Source organism: Protopterus annectens, chromosome 14.part0 (assembly GCF_019279795.1).
Source record: "Protopterus annectens isolate FY-2018-M chromosome 14.part0, PAN1.0, whole genome shotgun sequence".
NCBI classification, from domain to species: Eukaryota; Metazoa; Chordata; order Ceratodontiformes; family Protopteridae; genus Protopterus; species Protopterus annectens.
The window spans coordinates 545,562,483-545,581,116 of record NC_056748.1 but is presented as its reverse complement, the minus strand read 5'-3'; the positions used below and the strand labels follow the sequence as shown (position 1 = coordinate 545,581,116).

The following is an 18,634-nucleotide window of genomic DNA, read 5'->3' as shown; positions in this document are numbered from 1 at the left end:
AAGTTAGGACAATCAGTACTTCTAGGTGTGTTATTCACTTATCATCATTCACAGAATGAATATAGAACTTAAAATGTAGAAGAAAATATTCACTCCAAATATGTCTTGATACAAGGTATAGCAAACTTAGGGCCTCTTGAAAGTCTAAGACAGGTAAGTGTGATCCTTGGAACAATGACAATTTAACAGTAATTGCAGGAATGTAAACTGCCACCAAAAGTGTGACACCTTGGAATACTGCCCCTTTTCCAAGATACAGTGATCGCAGAGGCAATAATTACTGGGAAATATGGGTGCAAGGGGTCCCTTGACAAATGTTTTAAAGTTGTAAAAAACAAGATTTGGAATTCAATGTTTTAAGGGATTTCAGTTTAATTTTCCAAGTCTTGGGACGCACAATATCAGGTTTCATATTGCTGAAAGGAAGCCGTGGAAACAAGCAAGCTATTGCATTTATCATGATGCGTACTTTGCAAATGTACTTCAAAAGCTTAACTATTTTAACTCAAGACTATGCTGATGTATAATCTGTCAAACTGAAACACGGTTTTACTTAACTGATCCCAATATATATAAGTACAGTCAACCAGTTTCACGCAGCAAACAACTTGTAATCATGCATTCCACAAAACTTTGTAGGAGGATATCAAACATCATTACAGTAAATACTAGCAGTGAAAGTGGTAAACCTCCAAATACTACTCAAGACTCCACAGCCAGAAAAAAAGTGCTTCCTAATGGAGTTTGCAGCACTAAAAAAATGCTGACAAATGAAGTAGGGCTACTCCAAGTTACACAGCATGCGAGAAGGTGGAAATTAAGAAATGTATCACTAAATGTGATGCTAATAGATCTAATACATGGATATGTTTGGCAGACATAACATATTTACTAGCAGGAAGATGAATGAAAACATAAAATAAAAAAGAAATCATTAGAGCACTTATTAACTTAATCCTTCTATTACTGGGAATAAAAACACAAGTAAATATATAGCCTGCCCTGAGCTGCTACTGTCTCAACAATCAGTTGGATTTAGTTGGAGTTCATAGGATCACAGATCATTTCATTTTAATTTACAGAAAGATCCAATGTAACACACTAAGACGATTGCTGTTCAGTCAGTTTCTCTTTTTGCTCAGATGAAGGATAAACGACTTATCTTTTGTTAGAAAAGTCAGAAACCAGGCAGAAAATAAATGTGAATATTTTATAAAGATGTCAGTGGAATAATCGGTTAAGGACTTCAAAGGAAAGGGTCCTCCATATCCTGATTTGAATAAGGAGAGTTTGATAACCACTTTGTGAACTCTTGAAACTCAGTTCTTTTGCCCAGTATATGCACCTATACAAATAATCCTATACAATTCTTCCCCTGTTAAATAATCTATAATAATTGCTTTCCCTGGATTAATTATTTAAGCAATAACCCATGCCTGGGTGTGGGTAATGTTGGATTTACCCACGGTTGGAGTGGTTTGGTTACGAGGGTAGATGTGGGTTATTGCTATTATACAATGACATTATTTAAGAAAAAAAAATACTCACTTTTCTTAAATAATGGCATTGTATAATATTTCTGTGCTGCCCTTCTGCAGCTGTCTGGTATTGTGCGGCAGTTCTGATGTACTGCACATGTGTATGCTTACGCAGTACAGAGATCTGTGTGGAAGCAATGGAGAAAGCAAGATCTCCATTGCTTTTTAAAAGGTGTCTCACTATGTTAAAGGAGTTTAACATAGCGAGATAGCTTTAAAAAAACCAACGGAGATCTTCCTTTCTCTGTTGCTTTTTTTAAAGCTGTTTAACATAGCGAGACAGCTTTGAAAAAAGCAATGGAGAAAGGAAGATCTCCATTGCTTTTTTTAAGCTCTCTCGCTACGTTAAACCCATTTAACATAGCGAGATTACAGCAATGGAGCTCTTCAGTTCTCCATTTGTGTAACAAAAAAAAGACTTAATGGAAAAAGTCTGAGTGACCAGACCTTTTTCCATTAGTATAAGTCTGATTTACAATGGGCACACTGACCAATCAGCATGCACGTTTTGGAATATTAATGGGGGGGGTCATTGTATAATATACAATCTATCATTTTTCGCACTCATTTTGTATAACACCAATATTACTGAACACCTATCCTCCCTTAAGCACCAGACTACTTTTCTATCCCACAATTCCTCCATCTACTTCCTATCATTCACAACTACATTTCTTAATTCTACTAAAACCAATAATATCTTGTTTTTCTCTTTCACACCATTCTAACACACTTAACCTCCTAATATGACTTTTTATATATTTACCTGACAGCAGTCTCACATTTCTCTTTACCTATCATCTGTCTTTCATTAGATACATTTTTAACTTTCTTTTCCTTATTTTAATGCTCTATCCAATCACGTTTTCCTTATACAATTTTCTTTCTTCTAAAAATATGCCTTCCCTTGAATCTTCTGTTTCTTAAATGTTCACGTTTATTTTGCATATCACATTCTAACTCTTTTGTCTCTATTTGCCCATTATTTGTTTACCTGTTTTGCTACTTCTCCTTCTCCTTCTTTCCTGATTATTTCTTCTCCATATCCCCTCTTTCCTCATCACATTTATTTCCAGATTCTCTTCCCTTCCCCCTTCTACATTCTCTATCACTTTACCCTCTTCACAATCCAACCACTTCCAGCATTCCCCTTTACAATCAACAGAATGCCCCCTACCACTGCACTGTTGACAATGTCCTTTTTACATTCACTAATTAAATGTGTTGCAACCTTACAAAAGAAATAAGCTTTTGGTTGCCCCCAACACTTCAAAACCTATCTTTTCCTTGCAATAAATACAAGTCTGAGTAATAAATAATCACCCTTTTTATTTTAAGCACATTTCACATTGCCAGCCCCCATCCCACACATTTTTCATCTTGTTTTACTTTGTCTTTTTTATATTTTAAACTCCTTCACACATTCTTTCAGCAAATTAGCTACATCATTTTCACTCATTTCATCAGTTCAAAATTCAGTAAGAACTTTCTTAGCAGTTTGCATTTTTCCTGTTATAATACACTCACTCCACAGATACATGTACATTTTTATCAAATAATTAAAAAAAACTTTGTAACAGTCTACCACTCTCAAAAGTGACATAATAGAAAGTCTCCTTTACAAATGTATGAATGACAGCAGATCTGCATTTTTAAATCCCCACCCATAGAAACCTAGCTCAAAGAACCAAACCTCCTACTCAACTCCAAGAAATCTAATTCAATGCCTTTTACCCCGAGTTGCCAAATTTAAAAGCAATCTTTTACCATAAAGTCAGAAAATAATACCGCCGTTGAAACTGTAACTCACACTAAGCTTCTAGGCATTGTAATAGATTATCATTAAATCTACACACCTGAAACTAGAAACTACGCTATCTTTATAGTTTAGGTATGGGATCAATGGATTCCTTACAGATATTGCAACAAAAACTCAGACCACCACCTTCTTACTGCCAACTTTCTTAATATGCTGCTCTTATCCTAACAAACTTAAAACATACTCAAAGAAAGAAACTTGTCTCCTGCTACAATCAAATAGCTAAATTTGCCACCAATCTGCTACATAGGACCCACCACTGTCATATTGTCATAGCTTAGAATAATTAAACTGTGTTGAACTGCACAACTGCCTAACATATTCACAACTAACTAAAGCACACAAGCTCAATTATTATCCAGAAAAATGCCCTGCACTACAAAACATATTACTGCCCTACTGTCCAGCAGAGGACCTCCCTTCTAGTAACACATTCTTACTACTCAGAAATAAGTCAAATAATGTTGTATGAGATTTTCTCTACTCCTAATACACTGCTAAGCTCTGGAATAATATCCGCACAAAAATAAAATTCTTTGACAAACTCAGTAGTTTTAAACCACTGCTTAAGCAACATTTTAACCAGTCCTAGTCCTGCATATGATCATCACCAAGTTAAGACTGTGCTCACTGTACTATACTCGCCAAATATTCTTCTTAAACAGAATACTCTCAACATCTCACTTAAATGACAACATTTTTACACATAACTGCTGCCTGTACACATGGACTTTCTCTTTAGTAACTTCTACCTCTGTAAAACCTTGGCATGTATAAATGTGACTACTGCATGTGTATAAATGTAGATAGAAATGTAAATACTCAGTGTTTAACTAGAGCTAAGTATAATTCATTGTCAACAAATAGACCTTTTCTCCCTGGGCCTCCACTGAAAATGGGTATTACCCAGTCGGACTTTCCTAGTAAACAAAGACAAATAAATAAATACATAATTATTGTCCCAAATAAAATATCTGTTAATTACAATCCCCCGGATTCATGAAGCTTGCGCCAGGCGCAGGCGTAGTGTAGGCGGCATAATGCCAAATATGTCCGCTGAGCGATTCAGGTACGAACCAATCCCACGTGCACTACCGGCATATGCCAGAGCTACGCAGCCCTCTGCATAGGTATGCAAATCACCCCATGCGCATTGTCGCACCATGCTAATGAAGGCATACAGCAATTCACAAAGTGGTGCAGGCGTAGCGCAAGCCCACGGAAATGTAAACCAAAAAACACGGTTTACATTTTCCCAAACAGAACATCGGAGTTATGTAAGCGGACCACACGCATGTATTACAAAGTTAACATATGCCAATGGACAAATACACAGCCAATGGCACAAGAAAAGATGCACAACACCTAGAAACAACATTTAATGTCATGTCCACAGTAACACACAGTACAACCGCAGGGCATGTGTGTGCAAACAGGAATACAAAGGAAATATATAAAAATGGCAGAAAATTGCAATGAAAGACAAATTAGGATTGCACCATAATATGCAATGGTAGGCATGGCACACCACAAGCAAGGCGCAAGGGTTGCCAGGGGCCCGCGACAGTGTTCGGCGCTGTAACTATGAATTAGTAGTCAATGCCATGCAAATGAGGCAGGAAATACTGAATCGCAAATGTCCCGCTGGATTAAGGATGTACCTGACGGCGCAGCGCTATAACACCGAGGAGTGTATCAAAGGTGATACATGACATCAGCAGAGGGGTGTGCCACCGTATCAGTAAGCACATTGGAGCAATGCAAATCTGGCCTGGCCACTGCTAAGCAAAGCTGAAGGACAGGGGTGGGGAGGAGGGTATAGAACCGTTTAGCTGAGAGCACACATGGTGCCCGAAAGCGCATGTATACAGGGATGAACTCGTGCCCGAAACCCGGTAAGCGGATGCATGCACCGTGAACAAAAGCACAAACAGGAAGGTCAGGGGAAGAAAAGAAGGAAATGCCGAAGCAGGGTAATCGGCGTACTAATGAGCAATTAACACCAATCAACACAAGGTGGACAATAGACGGCAGTAGACAAGCCTGCATGCAGAAACCTGCAAAACAGGATAGGGGAGGCATAGGATTGCAAAGAAAGGTGTGCAAGACCTGGAATGCAAAGATAGGAGAACTGTCATAGCAGAGCAAAGCAAACCAACAGTAGATCAGCAATAGCACACAGTATGCAAGATAAGCCAGGTCTAGGAAAGTACAAATGAAAGCAGGCAGCTGGATGCATGCCAGCAAATGGTAGGTGTAACGTGCACAAATGTAAACGGAAGGGCAGGAGTTAATTCACAGCATCCAATGTAATGCAGCACCAAAGGCAGCACAATAGTGGTTTCGTAAATAAAACACAGAAGATACCCTGTAGCCACGATCATACATACACACCCTATGACATCATCAGTGTTCACAGCAAAACAGTATAAAGTGTGAAAGCACCCAACACACACCTGTGTATTCCCAAACACCGCACCATAGGTGTAAACAGATGGGGAACTTTTAAAATGTACATGTTGGGAGCTGCCATAGCTGTGATTCATCAGCATGTGTTACAGACCGACGGTGTTGTGGAGGATGATGCCGACAACCACCGTAGGCCTCGGAGGAGGAGAAGAGTGTTCAGACCAAGGGTAACCTACCAGGGGCTACATGATCTGGAGATAGTAGAGCATTACAGGGTGGACAGGGACATCTTACAGCAAATAGTAGAGCTGTGCCAGCCACGCCTGAGAACCAGAAACAACAGAGGGGAACCCATTCCAGTGGACATGAAGGTATGAGTAAGCTTGCGAATACTAGCCACAGGTACCTTTCAAAGGCCAACTGGAGATATAATGGGGATCTCACAGGCATCGGCATCCAGGGTACTACACCAGTTCCTGGATGCCATGTTACGACATGCCAATGAGCATATACACTTCCCCCGAACTCAGGAGGAGTTGGCCAGCAATATGCGTCACTTCCACCGTGTGGCAAACTACCCGGAGGTACTGGGTGCGATAGACTGCACTCACATACAAATTAAGTCACCACCCGGTGAGTATGGTAGATGCTACATAAACCGCAAGGGATTCCACTCCATCAGCTGCCAGGTTGTGTGCAATGCCCAGGGCATTATCATGGATGTGTGTGCTGGCAGCCCTGGAAGCTACCACGACTCCCATATCTGGCATGCCTCACAGCTGTATCAGGTATTTGTCAGGGAGGACATCCCACAAGGTCACCTTGTGGGGGATGCTGGCTATGCAATGGAGCCGTGGATGATGACCCCCATCAGAAATGCACACACACCAATGCAAGAACGCCATAGTGAGGCACACGCACAAACCAGAATCATCATAGAGCATGTGTTCGGGATGCTGAAATCACGGTTCCGGTGCTTGGACACATCTGGTGGAGCCTTGCAGTACTCTCCAGGCATGAGTGCCCACATCTTCATAGTATGTGCCATGCTACATAATATGATCCTGCAGAAACAGCTGCAGCAGGGTCATAATGGGGGAGGGCCTCACAGCCCACCGCAACTGCCAAGGCCAACAGAGGCACAGAGGGATCCAGACCATGGACACACTGTGCCAGCCCCAGTAGGCAGATGGAGGCATGCCCAATATGCCTATGCCTTGGCAAAGAGGGAACGTATAGCACATACCTTGACAGTGTAGACTCCCATGGACTGACACCCCTCCCCACCTGCACACATAGTAAAATGGATGGCACACAAACACGACTACCTGTAAATTGTGATGTATAGGTGGCCCACTGTGGAATCCTACACAGGCAGCCCCCAAACATTGTACATGCAACAGCCATGGGAACACGGAACTGTCAACACCTGAACAGTAGATGCGCCCATCAGCATCTGTTGGTGCTGTGTGTATAGGTTCCCAGGTACATTGGTAGGTACACACCCGATTGTCAGAGGCAAAACACCAAACGGGGCAAACAGTGACACCCGTCGCCACAACATTGAGTAAGCAACTGTCGCATACTGGAGCAGAGGCAATCGCGGGAGCACATGTGTGTAAGCACTGTCCTACACACAGTCATCACGGATTACCCGCCACGTTACTGAGGGACTCCACAAAATGTAATCATGGATGTAGTGTCAAGGCAGGGGATGTACCCATGACAGGCATTAGTCACCCCGGTATGCTGCATCCACGGTCGTATGAAGGTGTAGCAAATTATCGGGTGTACCTAATTGTGATATACATACCCAGTGCCGGAGTACAGCCAGTAAACATCACATGGACATACCATGAACTGGACCCATCAAGTTGTAAACTAATGGAGTCATCCATGTGAGTGTAGTGTGGAGTAACTGCTGTAGTGTACTGCACATACAAATTGACATAATTCGTGTACAACCCCCAGATGTCCAAGTGGTACATGCAGTGACTGTCGTGCATGTTCCAGGTCCCACGTCCTGCAAGGGATTTAACATAATCCCGACGGCACGGGTAATGCATTCTGGATGCAGGTCATCAGAATATGTGTAGCACACGTTAGCAGGAATAAGTGTTGCCCACAGCTGGTAAGCGATGTTTAAATACGACTATACGGATATGCGCAAAACAGGGCTAAGTGTCACCGACCACTGCGCAGATCATGGTCAATGATGTACAGAACAGGTGACACCAGTATTAGTAACCCCTGAACAAATAGCGCCTGCTCTGAAGGGTAAAACGACCACTGCCAGGAGTGGAACAGGCACTCATGTACACAATCACCCAACACTATTGCTAGGCAAGATGTACATACAGTAGGGTTGCCACAGTTCAAATTACCAATGTGGGACATACGCCAGATGTCAGCAGGATGACACACACCCGTCCAGGATGAAAACCAGAATGACAGTGATTTTTCATAGATGTCTAGTAATGGTCACAGGTATGTGTTCCGTGTCCTGTAACATGTAGGTGGGTCAGATACAGAATAAGTGTGGCATGCGACATAGACGTAAACTATAGGGAATATGTTTGTCCCAAAGTCGCAGGACATTTGCTATGTTCACAAATATTTCACAGGACACAACTGCACAAAGAGGGACTGACCCTCGCAAAGTGGGATGGGAGGTAATCTTAACCTATGGCAGGTGTGTAATGTGACAGGTACAGACACAAATGTGCGGAGTCCAGGAAACACAGTATACACTGACAAACACGCAATGAAAGACATAGCATGCCTGTCACCACCCCTGCCCGAGATATATATATATATATATATATATACACATATATAATACAGATAGAAAGGGCGATAGTGTGACATATGTCGATATACAAGGGGTCACTGGCATCTGCAAATATATAGATAGGTCGACGACATTCAAAACACCTTTGAGGTACAAATAAACAGGATACCGCCAACTATGGAACGTGTCACACACCGACACGCGTAACCAGGAGTATGAAAGACAGAAAGAACACAGTACTGGAACAGTAGAACTGCAAGCAATAGGACGATAGTAAGGACATGTAGTCACTGCTGTCGGCGGTGCGGTCCACGTAGGTACCGTGTACAACTGTGGTTGTGAGTGATGTAGCCTGTGTATGTGTGTGTTGAGGGTGCCATGTGTGTTCCCGTGTGACTAAAGTGTGTGTGTGTGTCCGCATAGTGTGTCTGTAGGTGGCAACTTGGAGGTAGATGATCACGGTAGGTGCGGGTATAGCTATCTGTAGGCATGTGGTAAACACCTGTCCCACATTGCGAGGGACAGCCCCCACTGGGCAGGTGTGTCCTGACATGAAACATTAGAAAGGGCAACTGTCCGTGAGTGTAGGACATTAGTATGTCCAACATAATATGCAATATTTGCAGGAAATACTCATGCCTGTATGTAAGAAACGGAAAAGTTACATGCAAACCGATAAGTAGTGAAGGCCCAAGAACAATAGGTATGTAATGAGGATAAAAGTATGTGCTATCCTGTGTACTGACCGTGGCCATATGTCAGCCTGTAAACACTATTGTGTGACCTGCGAGTGTCCAACTATGGCCATATGAAAAGGTGGCAAGCCATGTGACAGAGGGTCTGACACCAACACCACTGCAATGACTGCAAATATCTGGGACAGACATACACGGGATAGCGTTCATTTACAAATATCCCTGCACATATCGCCGTACATCCGGAGGTATGGAAGTATCAACAGCACCTGCATACCATATAGAAACCAATTAACAACGGCCCAAATTAAATTCCTGTAACAGAAGTCTATTAAGTGATAGCAGTGTAATTAGGGAAGGGGCCCACACACATATATATGGACTACGTATAAATGCAAGCCCCACAAAACCGTATATGCTACGTACACCCGCCTACATCCCCCACACTGTAAACAATAGCAATACAGACCGTAACCACAGCCCAAACATCTAGTTAGTCAATTACATCTGCTGAACCATTGACATACCTTGTGAGAGACATTTAAAGGCGCCATGCAAAATTGTATCTGTCGTATAACGGAACAAACAGCGATGTTACAGTTGTCTGCAACAGTCCTTTATCAGACGGGTGGGATGACAGGTACAGTCACAGGTAGAACTACATACTCAAGCCGTCACACACAATCTACGGGGGACATGACCCCAAAATAGACTTTGCTCTACACAAAGCAGTTGCAATTACACACAACAAAACACAATACAGGCCATCTCCCCGAAGGCAGGGCAAATGGCCAACGCCCAGGTGTAGAATTCAATTATACCCCACTGCTGCCGCGTAATTGGTGAATGGAGTAGCTGCACAGCTGAAGTGCACGTAATCAGTCACACCGGACCACCAATTGGTGGCAGTAAACCACATGTTGCAGGTATAGACGTATATAAGGATGACCTGCCAGATATGCAAAATGTATGCTCATACCATATAACAGTTGAAAGAGTGATGCAGAAGAGCGAGATAGAGACGAAACACCAGAACAATATCAAGGTATGTATAACACTAACTGTATGTATAGTATGTTCTGTATTATGTAATGTCAGTGTATGCATAGCCTGGTTTGCAGTAATTAAAAGTGTCCGCCATGCATAAAGTGGGGAACGGTATTTATGTAGTGATGTCTCGCTGATCGTACTAATGCTTGTAGAAGATGCGCGTCCAGCAGTGGGCCACACTGTAAACAGCACAGACAACACAAGGGATGCAACTTGACGGCATTAAACAGAACAATGTCATACGACCCACCGTCAGTGGCAGGGTATGTCCAATAAGTACGTGCCATAGCAGGGGATAGTATATGTAGATATACTGTAACAGTACGCATGTGTATGGGCATATAACATCAATGACATGTCTAAGGTGGACCCTCTGTGCAAGTAATGGTTGAATTATGGGATACCATGTAAAACATGTGTAATGTATAGTACAGTAGATTGATACGTCAGATATGTTACACAGGAGAACAGGCATATGATGCCTAACAAAGGTATCATATAGTGACGTGAGTAGTATGTACTTAAGATATGTATAAACAGTTATGATGAAATAATTATGTACTCCACTCTGTGCATTTGCAAAGGACGCAAACATTACTCCCATACTAGAATAGCAGAAGAGATGTGACAGACAAACATGAACATGACTGGCATGTACAATAACAGTATACATAAGGCCCGTAGTCACGGGACATTGTAATAGCGTGACAGCCAATCTAACTGGAAGGGCTATACCAGTAACCATGCACAAAGGACATGTAATAGCTGCACAAGTTCATAGTGGGTTACCATGCAGTCTGGCAAGTCAATGTGTAACAACAACTACAGTGTGCACACCAGTGGCACCTCTCCAGGGTAGTGTCCTGTGAACAGAAGAGCCATGTGTAACCTGCATCACTACACAGTACAGCCACTGCAGTGATCCCTGGCATACATGTGTCTACCATCCAGCAAGCAAGGTATCATATGAACACTGCTACTGACTGTCCATGCGTGATGTACATAGGAATCATGTCTCAAAGCATGGTGAGTGTCCGGTCTGGGAATGCAACACCCAAGCACATGCCACACACTGTCGCGTGTGTGCAGATATCCACGAGCATCATGGTCATGATGCTCATGTCATGTATGTGAAGTATATCCATAAACATATTTGCAGACATGGGCCCTGTCTATGCAGCATACATCTCCCCTGAGTATGTAGTCTGCAAATGTGTGCAGATGTGGTGTCTGTACATAAGCCGCATACATTAACAGTTGTAGCTCAATAAACATCATGGCATTTTAATGTTGGGTTATGTAAAGCTGTTGTGTAAGGTACACCCTACGCGGGGTGTTGTACCCATGGATGTGTGTATACGTCCAGTGTTCAGAGGTACAATGGGTGCCTATGTACCAGCTACACACCCAGTGCAGACATGTGTGAACATTTAGAAGGATATCCACGCCACAGTGGCAATGTGGTAATCACAGGAGTGTGTGCGACATACATGTGTCTTACAAACATGTACAATGCAACATGTATGTAGGGGACTAACACCTATGTGATAACCAGTGGGAGGATGGTGTACTGCAAAGGTGATGTTCACACCAAGTGTCAGGCAGGTAGAGGCCATGATGTTCATATCAGTATCTGTCAGAGTGACACCTGTATGGATGGGGTCTGTTTCAGCCGGTGGAGCAACAACGGCACTGGTTATGCAGTGGTCTGTAAAGTTAGGCAGGGAAGTCCCCTCAGTGGTAGCCTGTACCTCAGGGAAGCATATACCGAACATGAGGGCCCCATGACTGAGGACTGTGGTAAGTCAAGTGCAACTGGATTGCAGTATGTGATATGGTATGCCACCCTCAGTGTGTGTGTCCCATCCATTACCCACATTGCATAACATCCGGAGACATATGTTGTGATGTGCAGGGGGATGTGTATGTAGTCAATACCAGAATGGAGAACAGTGCTGACTGGCAGCGAGTAGGACAATGCAGGCTGTGCGGACACCCGTGTCATCATCAACTACCCTGGCGACTGTAGGAAAGGTGTACAACAGGTGTAGGAGGCATGCTGTGGCACCAACAAGACCAACCCAGCTGGCATCAAAGGACTGGAGCACAACAAAGACTCGACGAATGATATCCATGATGATGTGCCCTATAGCCGTGCATAAGAGTCCAGTGAGGTGTGTAGGGCAATAGTCCCAGTCGTGCAGTGTGGCACCACCTGTGCAGAGTGTTACTGTTGCTGTGTGCCAGTCAGGGGCCACAATGTCTGGTACAAGGCTATTACTGAATATGGTGTCCCAGTGGGGAGACATGCTGTTCAGAGTTCTGTGGACATCACAGCCTGGGATATTGCAGGATGACAAGGGGCCTGTATCCTAGGACATATAGAATGCAGATCAGTACTGTGTAGGTGTGACTGCAGGTACAGCGCAATGTACCTGCAAGGAATGTGGCCCTGCAGGGAGTGAGAGGGTGTAATGTAAGCAATGAAGCCATCAGACAGCATGTTGCCAACATCACCTGTTACTGTCATGTTCCAGAGTGACAGTGGTATGTGTGAGCAGATGTGGGTATTGCATACGACTACTGACATACCACCATAATGCCCTGTGGTACATCTCGGAATGTGTCGCAGTAATGTGTATGTAGCCAGTTATGGAGTATGTGATGAGGGATCCTGTGGCCCTACCGAGGCTGACCAGTGAGTCACCCCACCCATGGGAATGTACACCACTGTGTAACAGCCCCCACCTGTTGTTGTAAAGTATGTCCATGGGACTGCACCTCCAGAGTGTTGTCTGTATTCTGGTGTGTTCCAGCATGTGGAATAGCATGAACCACATTGTCGTGTACATGTCATTGATGTGCACTGGGGTATGTCTCAGCGTTTGCATGTGCATTGTCCACCTGCACGTGTGTCACGACAACAACTACCGCTGACATACAACATCTGTAGTTGGTGTTGTAGTACTCATCTACTGTGTATGCTGTGAAGTGTGTGGTGCCAGTATGTGGCTAACAAGGGTGGGTAGCAGATGTTTAGATTCCACCAATGAGGGGATAACCACAGGTGTGGGACAGCCGTCACATGTTGGTAGTGTCCATGTCAAGGATACTGCTGATCTTGGAGGTGGTGTATGGGTCGAACCAGCTGAGTGGAGGTTATGACTCACACACAGTGTACGCCTAATGTGTCAGTACATGTGCGGCTATCACAGTTAAGTGTGGGTTACTGTCAGTCTCACATTAGTAGCAGCAGTAGTTCCAGACACAGTTATATGCACGTGGAGCACCTGTGATGCATTGTGTGAAGTAACCAGCCGGGATGTGTGTACAACATAGTGGAATATGGGGACACCTCAGCTGTGGGTGTGCCAGTCCAGGTACATGCCTGAGAGGTACGGTCTGTCTATACCCAGTCATTGCAGGTGTGGTCTGCAGAGCCAAGAGGCAGGTCCCAGTCACTGCAGAGATATTGCAGTGGTGCAGTATCAGGTGTGCCTTGCCTGCGTGTGTCACAGAGGATTATGTCTAGCATTGTGTGACATGACCACATGCTTCGCTAGCCAGTTCCCATTCTGGTGGTGACTGTTATTGGGCACTGTGCAAGACAGGCAGTATAAAAGCAGCAAGAGTCCAACATGTGATCCGTACTCCCAGGGCTGGCAGGTGCAGGTCGACTGTGCCACAGCATCATGTTGTTTGGCCGGGTCTGTCAAAGTGGACGTATACTAGATGCCTGTGGAATGACAGCAGAAGCATGGACAACTGTTGGGAGTGACACAGTCGTTCGTAGTACAGTGGTAACAGGTCCGGATGACTGCAAAATGCTTCCCAGGGCGTTGACCACACCATCAGGGTGACAACACTGGTGGGCTATTGCATGTCCCTGCACACGTAGTCTGTGCCCTGAGTGACAACTTCAGTCACACAAACATGGAAGGGGAGTCACATCGTACCTGCGGACTTGTGACATGTGTGCATAGGTAATGTTGTAGGTTATGTTGCAGAACCAATTACTGGACAGCAGGATATAAGTGACTATTGCCTTGTGTAGCCTGCTGAGTGGAACAGCAGTGTGACTGCCGACACTCACCTAAGACAGGTGCTTTGTGTATGTTATGACACCCTATTGGTTGTATGTGATGGACACACATGTCTGTGGGCCATAGGTTGGTGTGGTTGTGTTAGGCAATGTGGGTTGTCGTCGGTGCCCACACAGAGTATGGAGGGGTACTGTACAAGGTGCCTCTGTATGTGTGGCCTGTGGTGGGGATCATGTGGGACCATGTGATGTGTGGGGTGCGTTGCCAATGTTGCACATCCCCACATGACTGTCAGGTGCCATCAGGGTTGGTGACAGTATAACCTCCAGCAGGGCTGCATATGTACATCCCCCACAGGCTGTACTGTTGTATGTTGGGAGGTGTGCATTGACTGTGGACATGAGAATAGCTCTACTGCCACATGTACAACATAGTCATCATAGTGACAGGCAATAGCACTGGTACATGCCAGTTGGACATGCCTGTATATAAGTGCTACGTGGCAGGTGGACAGGCTATAGAAACCACCATGTCTCACAAGGTATGTGAGTGATGTGTGTACGACAGCTGTTGTACAGTTATCAAGCTGGACATGTATGGACAGACAGTGTACCTGTGAGGACTTGTGTGAAATGGGTGCTAAACTAAGCAGTAGCTCATAACGTGCCAAGAAGCTCTGAACAAGTGCTGAGCATGCCCATACATTACAGATAGGGTGTTGTATAATATCAACCCACAAGTGTTGACAACAGTCATGAATGGTGGCACCGCATCAGAACACTGCTGGGTATGGTTTGCAGGTCCATGAACCATTATCAATGTAGATGTTAGCAGAACAGATGTACAAGACAGTATGTATGATTGGCTACAGATGCCTGTGTTTGTCACAGGAGTGTTCTACTACTGGCCTGTTGACAGACTCACAACTACCAAAGGTGTTACAGTGACATGTGCATATCACATGGTGTCAGCTACAGTAAACCAGGGTTAATGTGTTGTAACCCACCCGCATTGTAGCCCATACCACTCAGACAAATGTCAGCCATCTGTGTATGTGATGATGTGAATGGCCATGACCTATGGGCAATTGTTGTAACAGTGTTGTGAACAACATACAGAATGGGCTGTGTGTGTGATGTGTGTGACATATGTGCACATTCTGGTGGATAATATCAGCAATGATTCCACTAGGGGAATACCCCCATACCCATTAAGAAACACCTAGGCTGTGGTCAACTGTATGGACACTGTGTTAGGGATGGTGTAGTGTAGTACACCTCCCTGAGCTGGAGACATCTCCCTGGCCCTTTAGGTAGTCAGCCGAGGTACCCATGACATGACAGGGTGGTATCCACGAGCACGGAGAATATTGGACAGGCATACACAGCACCTGTGTAACCAATATTGGAATACACATCACCCTCCAGGGGTAGGGCCCATGCGTGGATGGCCATTACCAGCCTCCACAATACTCACCTCCAGTATGCAGCATGCTATCCACCTTGCATACAGACATATGCCACACTATGCTGTTAGACATGCTACATGTCCATAGCCTGATCTGAAAGACATACGTCATGGACAACCACAGTCCCACGACTAGGATGGCCACATGCTGGACAGCTCCCTGTGCCATACTTGTGACATACTCCCACCATACCATGCAGTCCTGTCCACATAGCTGCACATATCATCCCTGCCATACATGGTGTGATGGCTGTATGGTAGATATAGTATCATCTATCTGGATCAGTAATGTGTCACTGATGCCCCTCGTGGTGGCATAATGGGTGTCGGATACAGCTAGGAAAACCAGCCCGTACATGCTATAGCTGATAACCTTACCTGCAAATGACGTCCGACTAGCCATTGTCCCATGTCTATCACATGTGCAACACAGGTGATCCATGGCAGTATATTGAACAGCTGTACAGTGCAGTGTAGATGTCTATGGAAAACAGATGCATGTACAGGTTTCCATGCGTACTTGGTGCATTGTCACTGCCCAAGTCCAGTAAGGCTGTGTCTGTGTTGATATGTGACATATCCATAGCATCTAGGTCATCAGTATTACCGTGGATACATCAGGCATGGGTAGATAGGTAAGAACACCAGTGCATGCAAACAGACATGTCCACATGGAGACTGACGTCACATGCAGTAGGAACACTAATGAGGTGACACACATATATGGGGATGATATCCAATGCATACTGGGTATTACATGTGTGGGACACATACATGCCAGTCGTGTTAGTGTCATGTTGATTTGCAAAGATAACTGTGTGAATGTACTAGAATGTATGTGCAGCAGTATCACTGTACATGTCTGTAAATGTGACATGTCACCTTCATCATCTCTTACAGATAATGCCGCGTACGCGCCTACCAGCATATAGCTGTCAGGAGGATGATGTCATAATACCGTACCTCCTTGAGAACTACGAGGTGTTATTTAGCCACGTGCCACAGCATGCACAGAAGCGGGATGACCTGTGGAAGGATCTTCGCAGGAGGGTCAATGAAGTGGGTGGCCACAACCGCACCTACCAGCAGGTGCGCAGACACTGCATGGACCTCATATGTCATGCAAAACAGCGTGCCACTACAATCGCCAGAGAACAAGGTGGTACGGGTGGTGGGCCACCAACCCAGCCTCCACTCACACACACTGAGGAGCTACTGGCCAGTCTGGGAACACCCTTGGAACAGCCCCCACAAACACAAGCTGCCATCGTGGAGGTGGGTGTCTCCCAACCAATGAGCCTGGAGTTGTCTGGAAAGTCAGTACTGAACATATGGCCAGTATATCCCACATACGTGCATGTGTCAGTGTACATCATGTAATGTAACAACATATGCAAGGTATGTGGACACACATGCTTTATGCTACCCTGTGTATGCACCATACCTCTGAACTGTACGGGTATTTGCAGGATGTCCAGATGTCTGCCTCATATTGTCGGTGTGTTTCCCTTAATATCCATCCCTTTCTGGCAAATAGCTGAGGAATGGAGCCATTAAATGATGACATACAGTTGTGTTTACGACTGCACATTCCGTGTCAAACCCATGTGCATGCAAACCTATTGGTCTATCAAATAGCCACGTTAGTAAGAGCAATATGTCACACTTGTCCCTATATGTCCCCCATCATAGTAGGCTTTGTCCACATTTATTGTTCTAAGAGGTTGAGAGGTATGGTATGCACACATGTGCTGACTATATGCTATTGTACATGCGAATGTGTTAACCTGAACTGTGCACCCCGTAGCTGTCATACAGTCATGGATAATGTTCATACTGCTGTGTCACCCTATACAGGTACCTCTGGTGTGCCGCACAGACAAGAGTCTGTTGCAGGTGAGTCTATCATCGGTATCAGGCATGTCAAAGCATAGATCTAGTCGCCATGTGGCCAGTTAACACATGGATATAATGGTCGCATCGCCCATCATCCACACAGGCCACCCATGTGCAATATATACAACTGAAATGATACACAGACATGAAGCTACAGTATTTGTCATTGCTACATGTGTGTCCAGCTGTGCATACAACAGTGGAGGTGTTCTACAATGGAGGCATATGTACTATACAGTGGAACAAAATGTGTGGTACACAAACCAGTACCACACACTCAGCAGTGATATGGGCAGACCACAGGCGTCACCATTGTGTTATATGTCCCTGCAATGGTTTCACACATTGTGATGTTCCATCTGACATGTCTGAGACACATAGTGATTTGGTTGCAATATTGTCACAATTTCCCATAACCCATACCCCACATACCACACATACACTTGTTGTCTGCATAGCCCTGTGGATGGTGACATAACCAACATCTCTGGGTGTATGTCATATGGGACAACACAGACATGTGTGATAGATGGCCATCACATACATGACCAACACATGTGCACACATGGCCATGGGGGATGGCCAGAGACATGTAGCCACACAGAAGACGGGATGTGGATACACCCTGTCCCACTTTGTCCACACATGGTCCAAGTACAGCCATACTAGACCGATTCTACAGGTGATGTGGTACGCTGCACATCATAAATGCCTGTGCACAGCTAGTGGAGGTGTCGGTGACATGTACCTCATAATATGTGTTGAACATGATGTCTGTGTCATAGCATGACGGTAGTCACCTTCAGAGATTCCACTGACAGTGACAGCAGGCCACAGAAACTGTACTTTTCCCCCCTGCTGTAGGACATCACTGTTAGCTGTGCACCATGTGTGCGTGGTACATCAATGTCATGTGTGAAATGGTG

At 44.6% G+C, this 18,634-nt stretch overlaps 1 protein-coding gene across 1 annotated transcript in view; it reads right to left on the bottom strand.

Moving 5' to 3' along the window:
• Nucleotides 1–18,634, bottom strand: part of LOC122788697 (myosin-16-like) — a 949,629-nt gene that overhangs the window by 608,063 nt on the left and 322,932 nt on the right. The window lies entirely within an intron of this gene.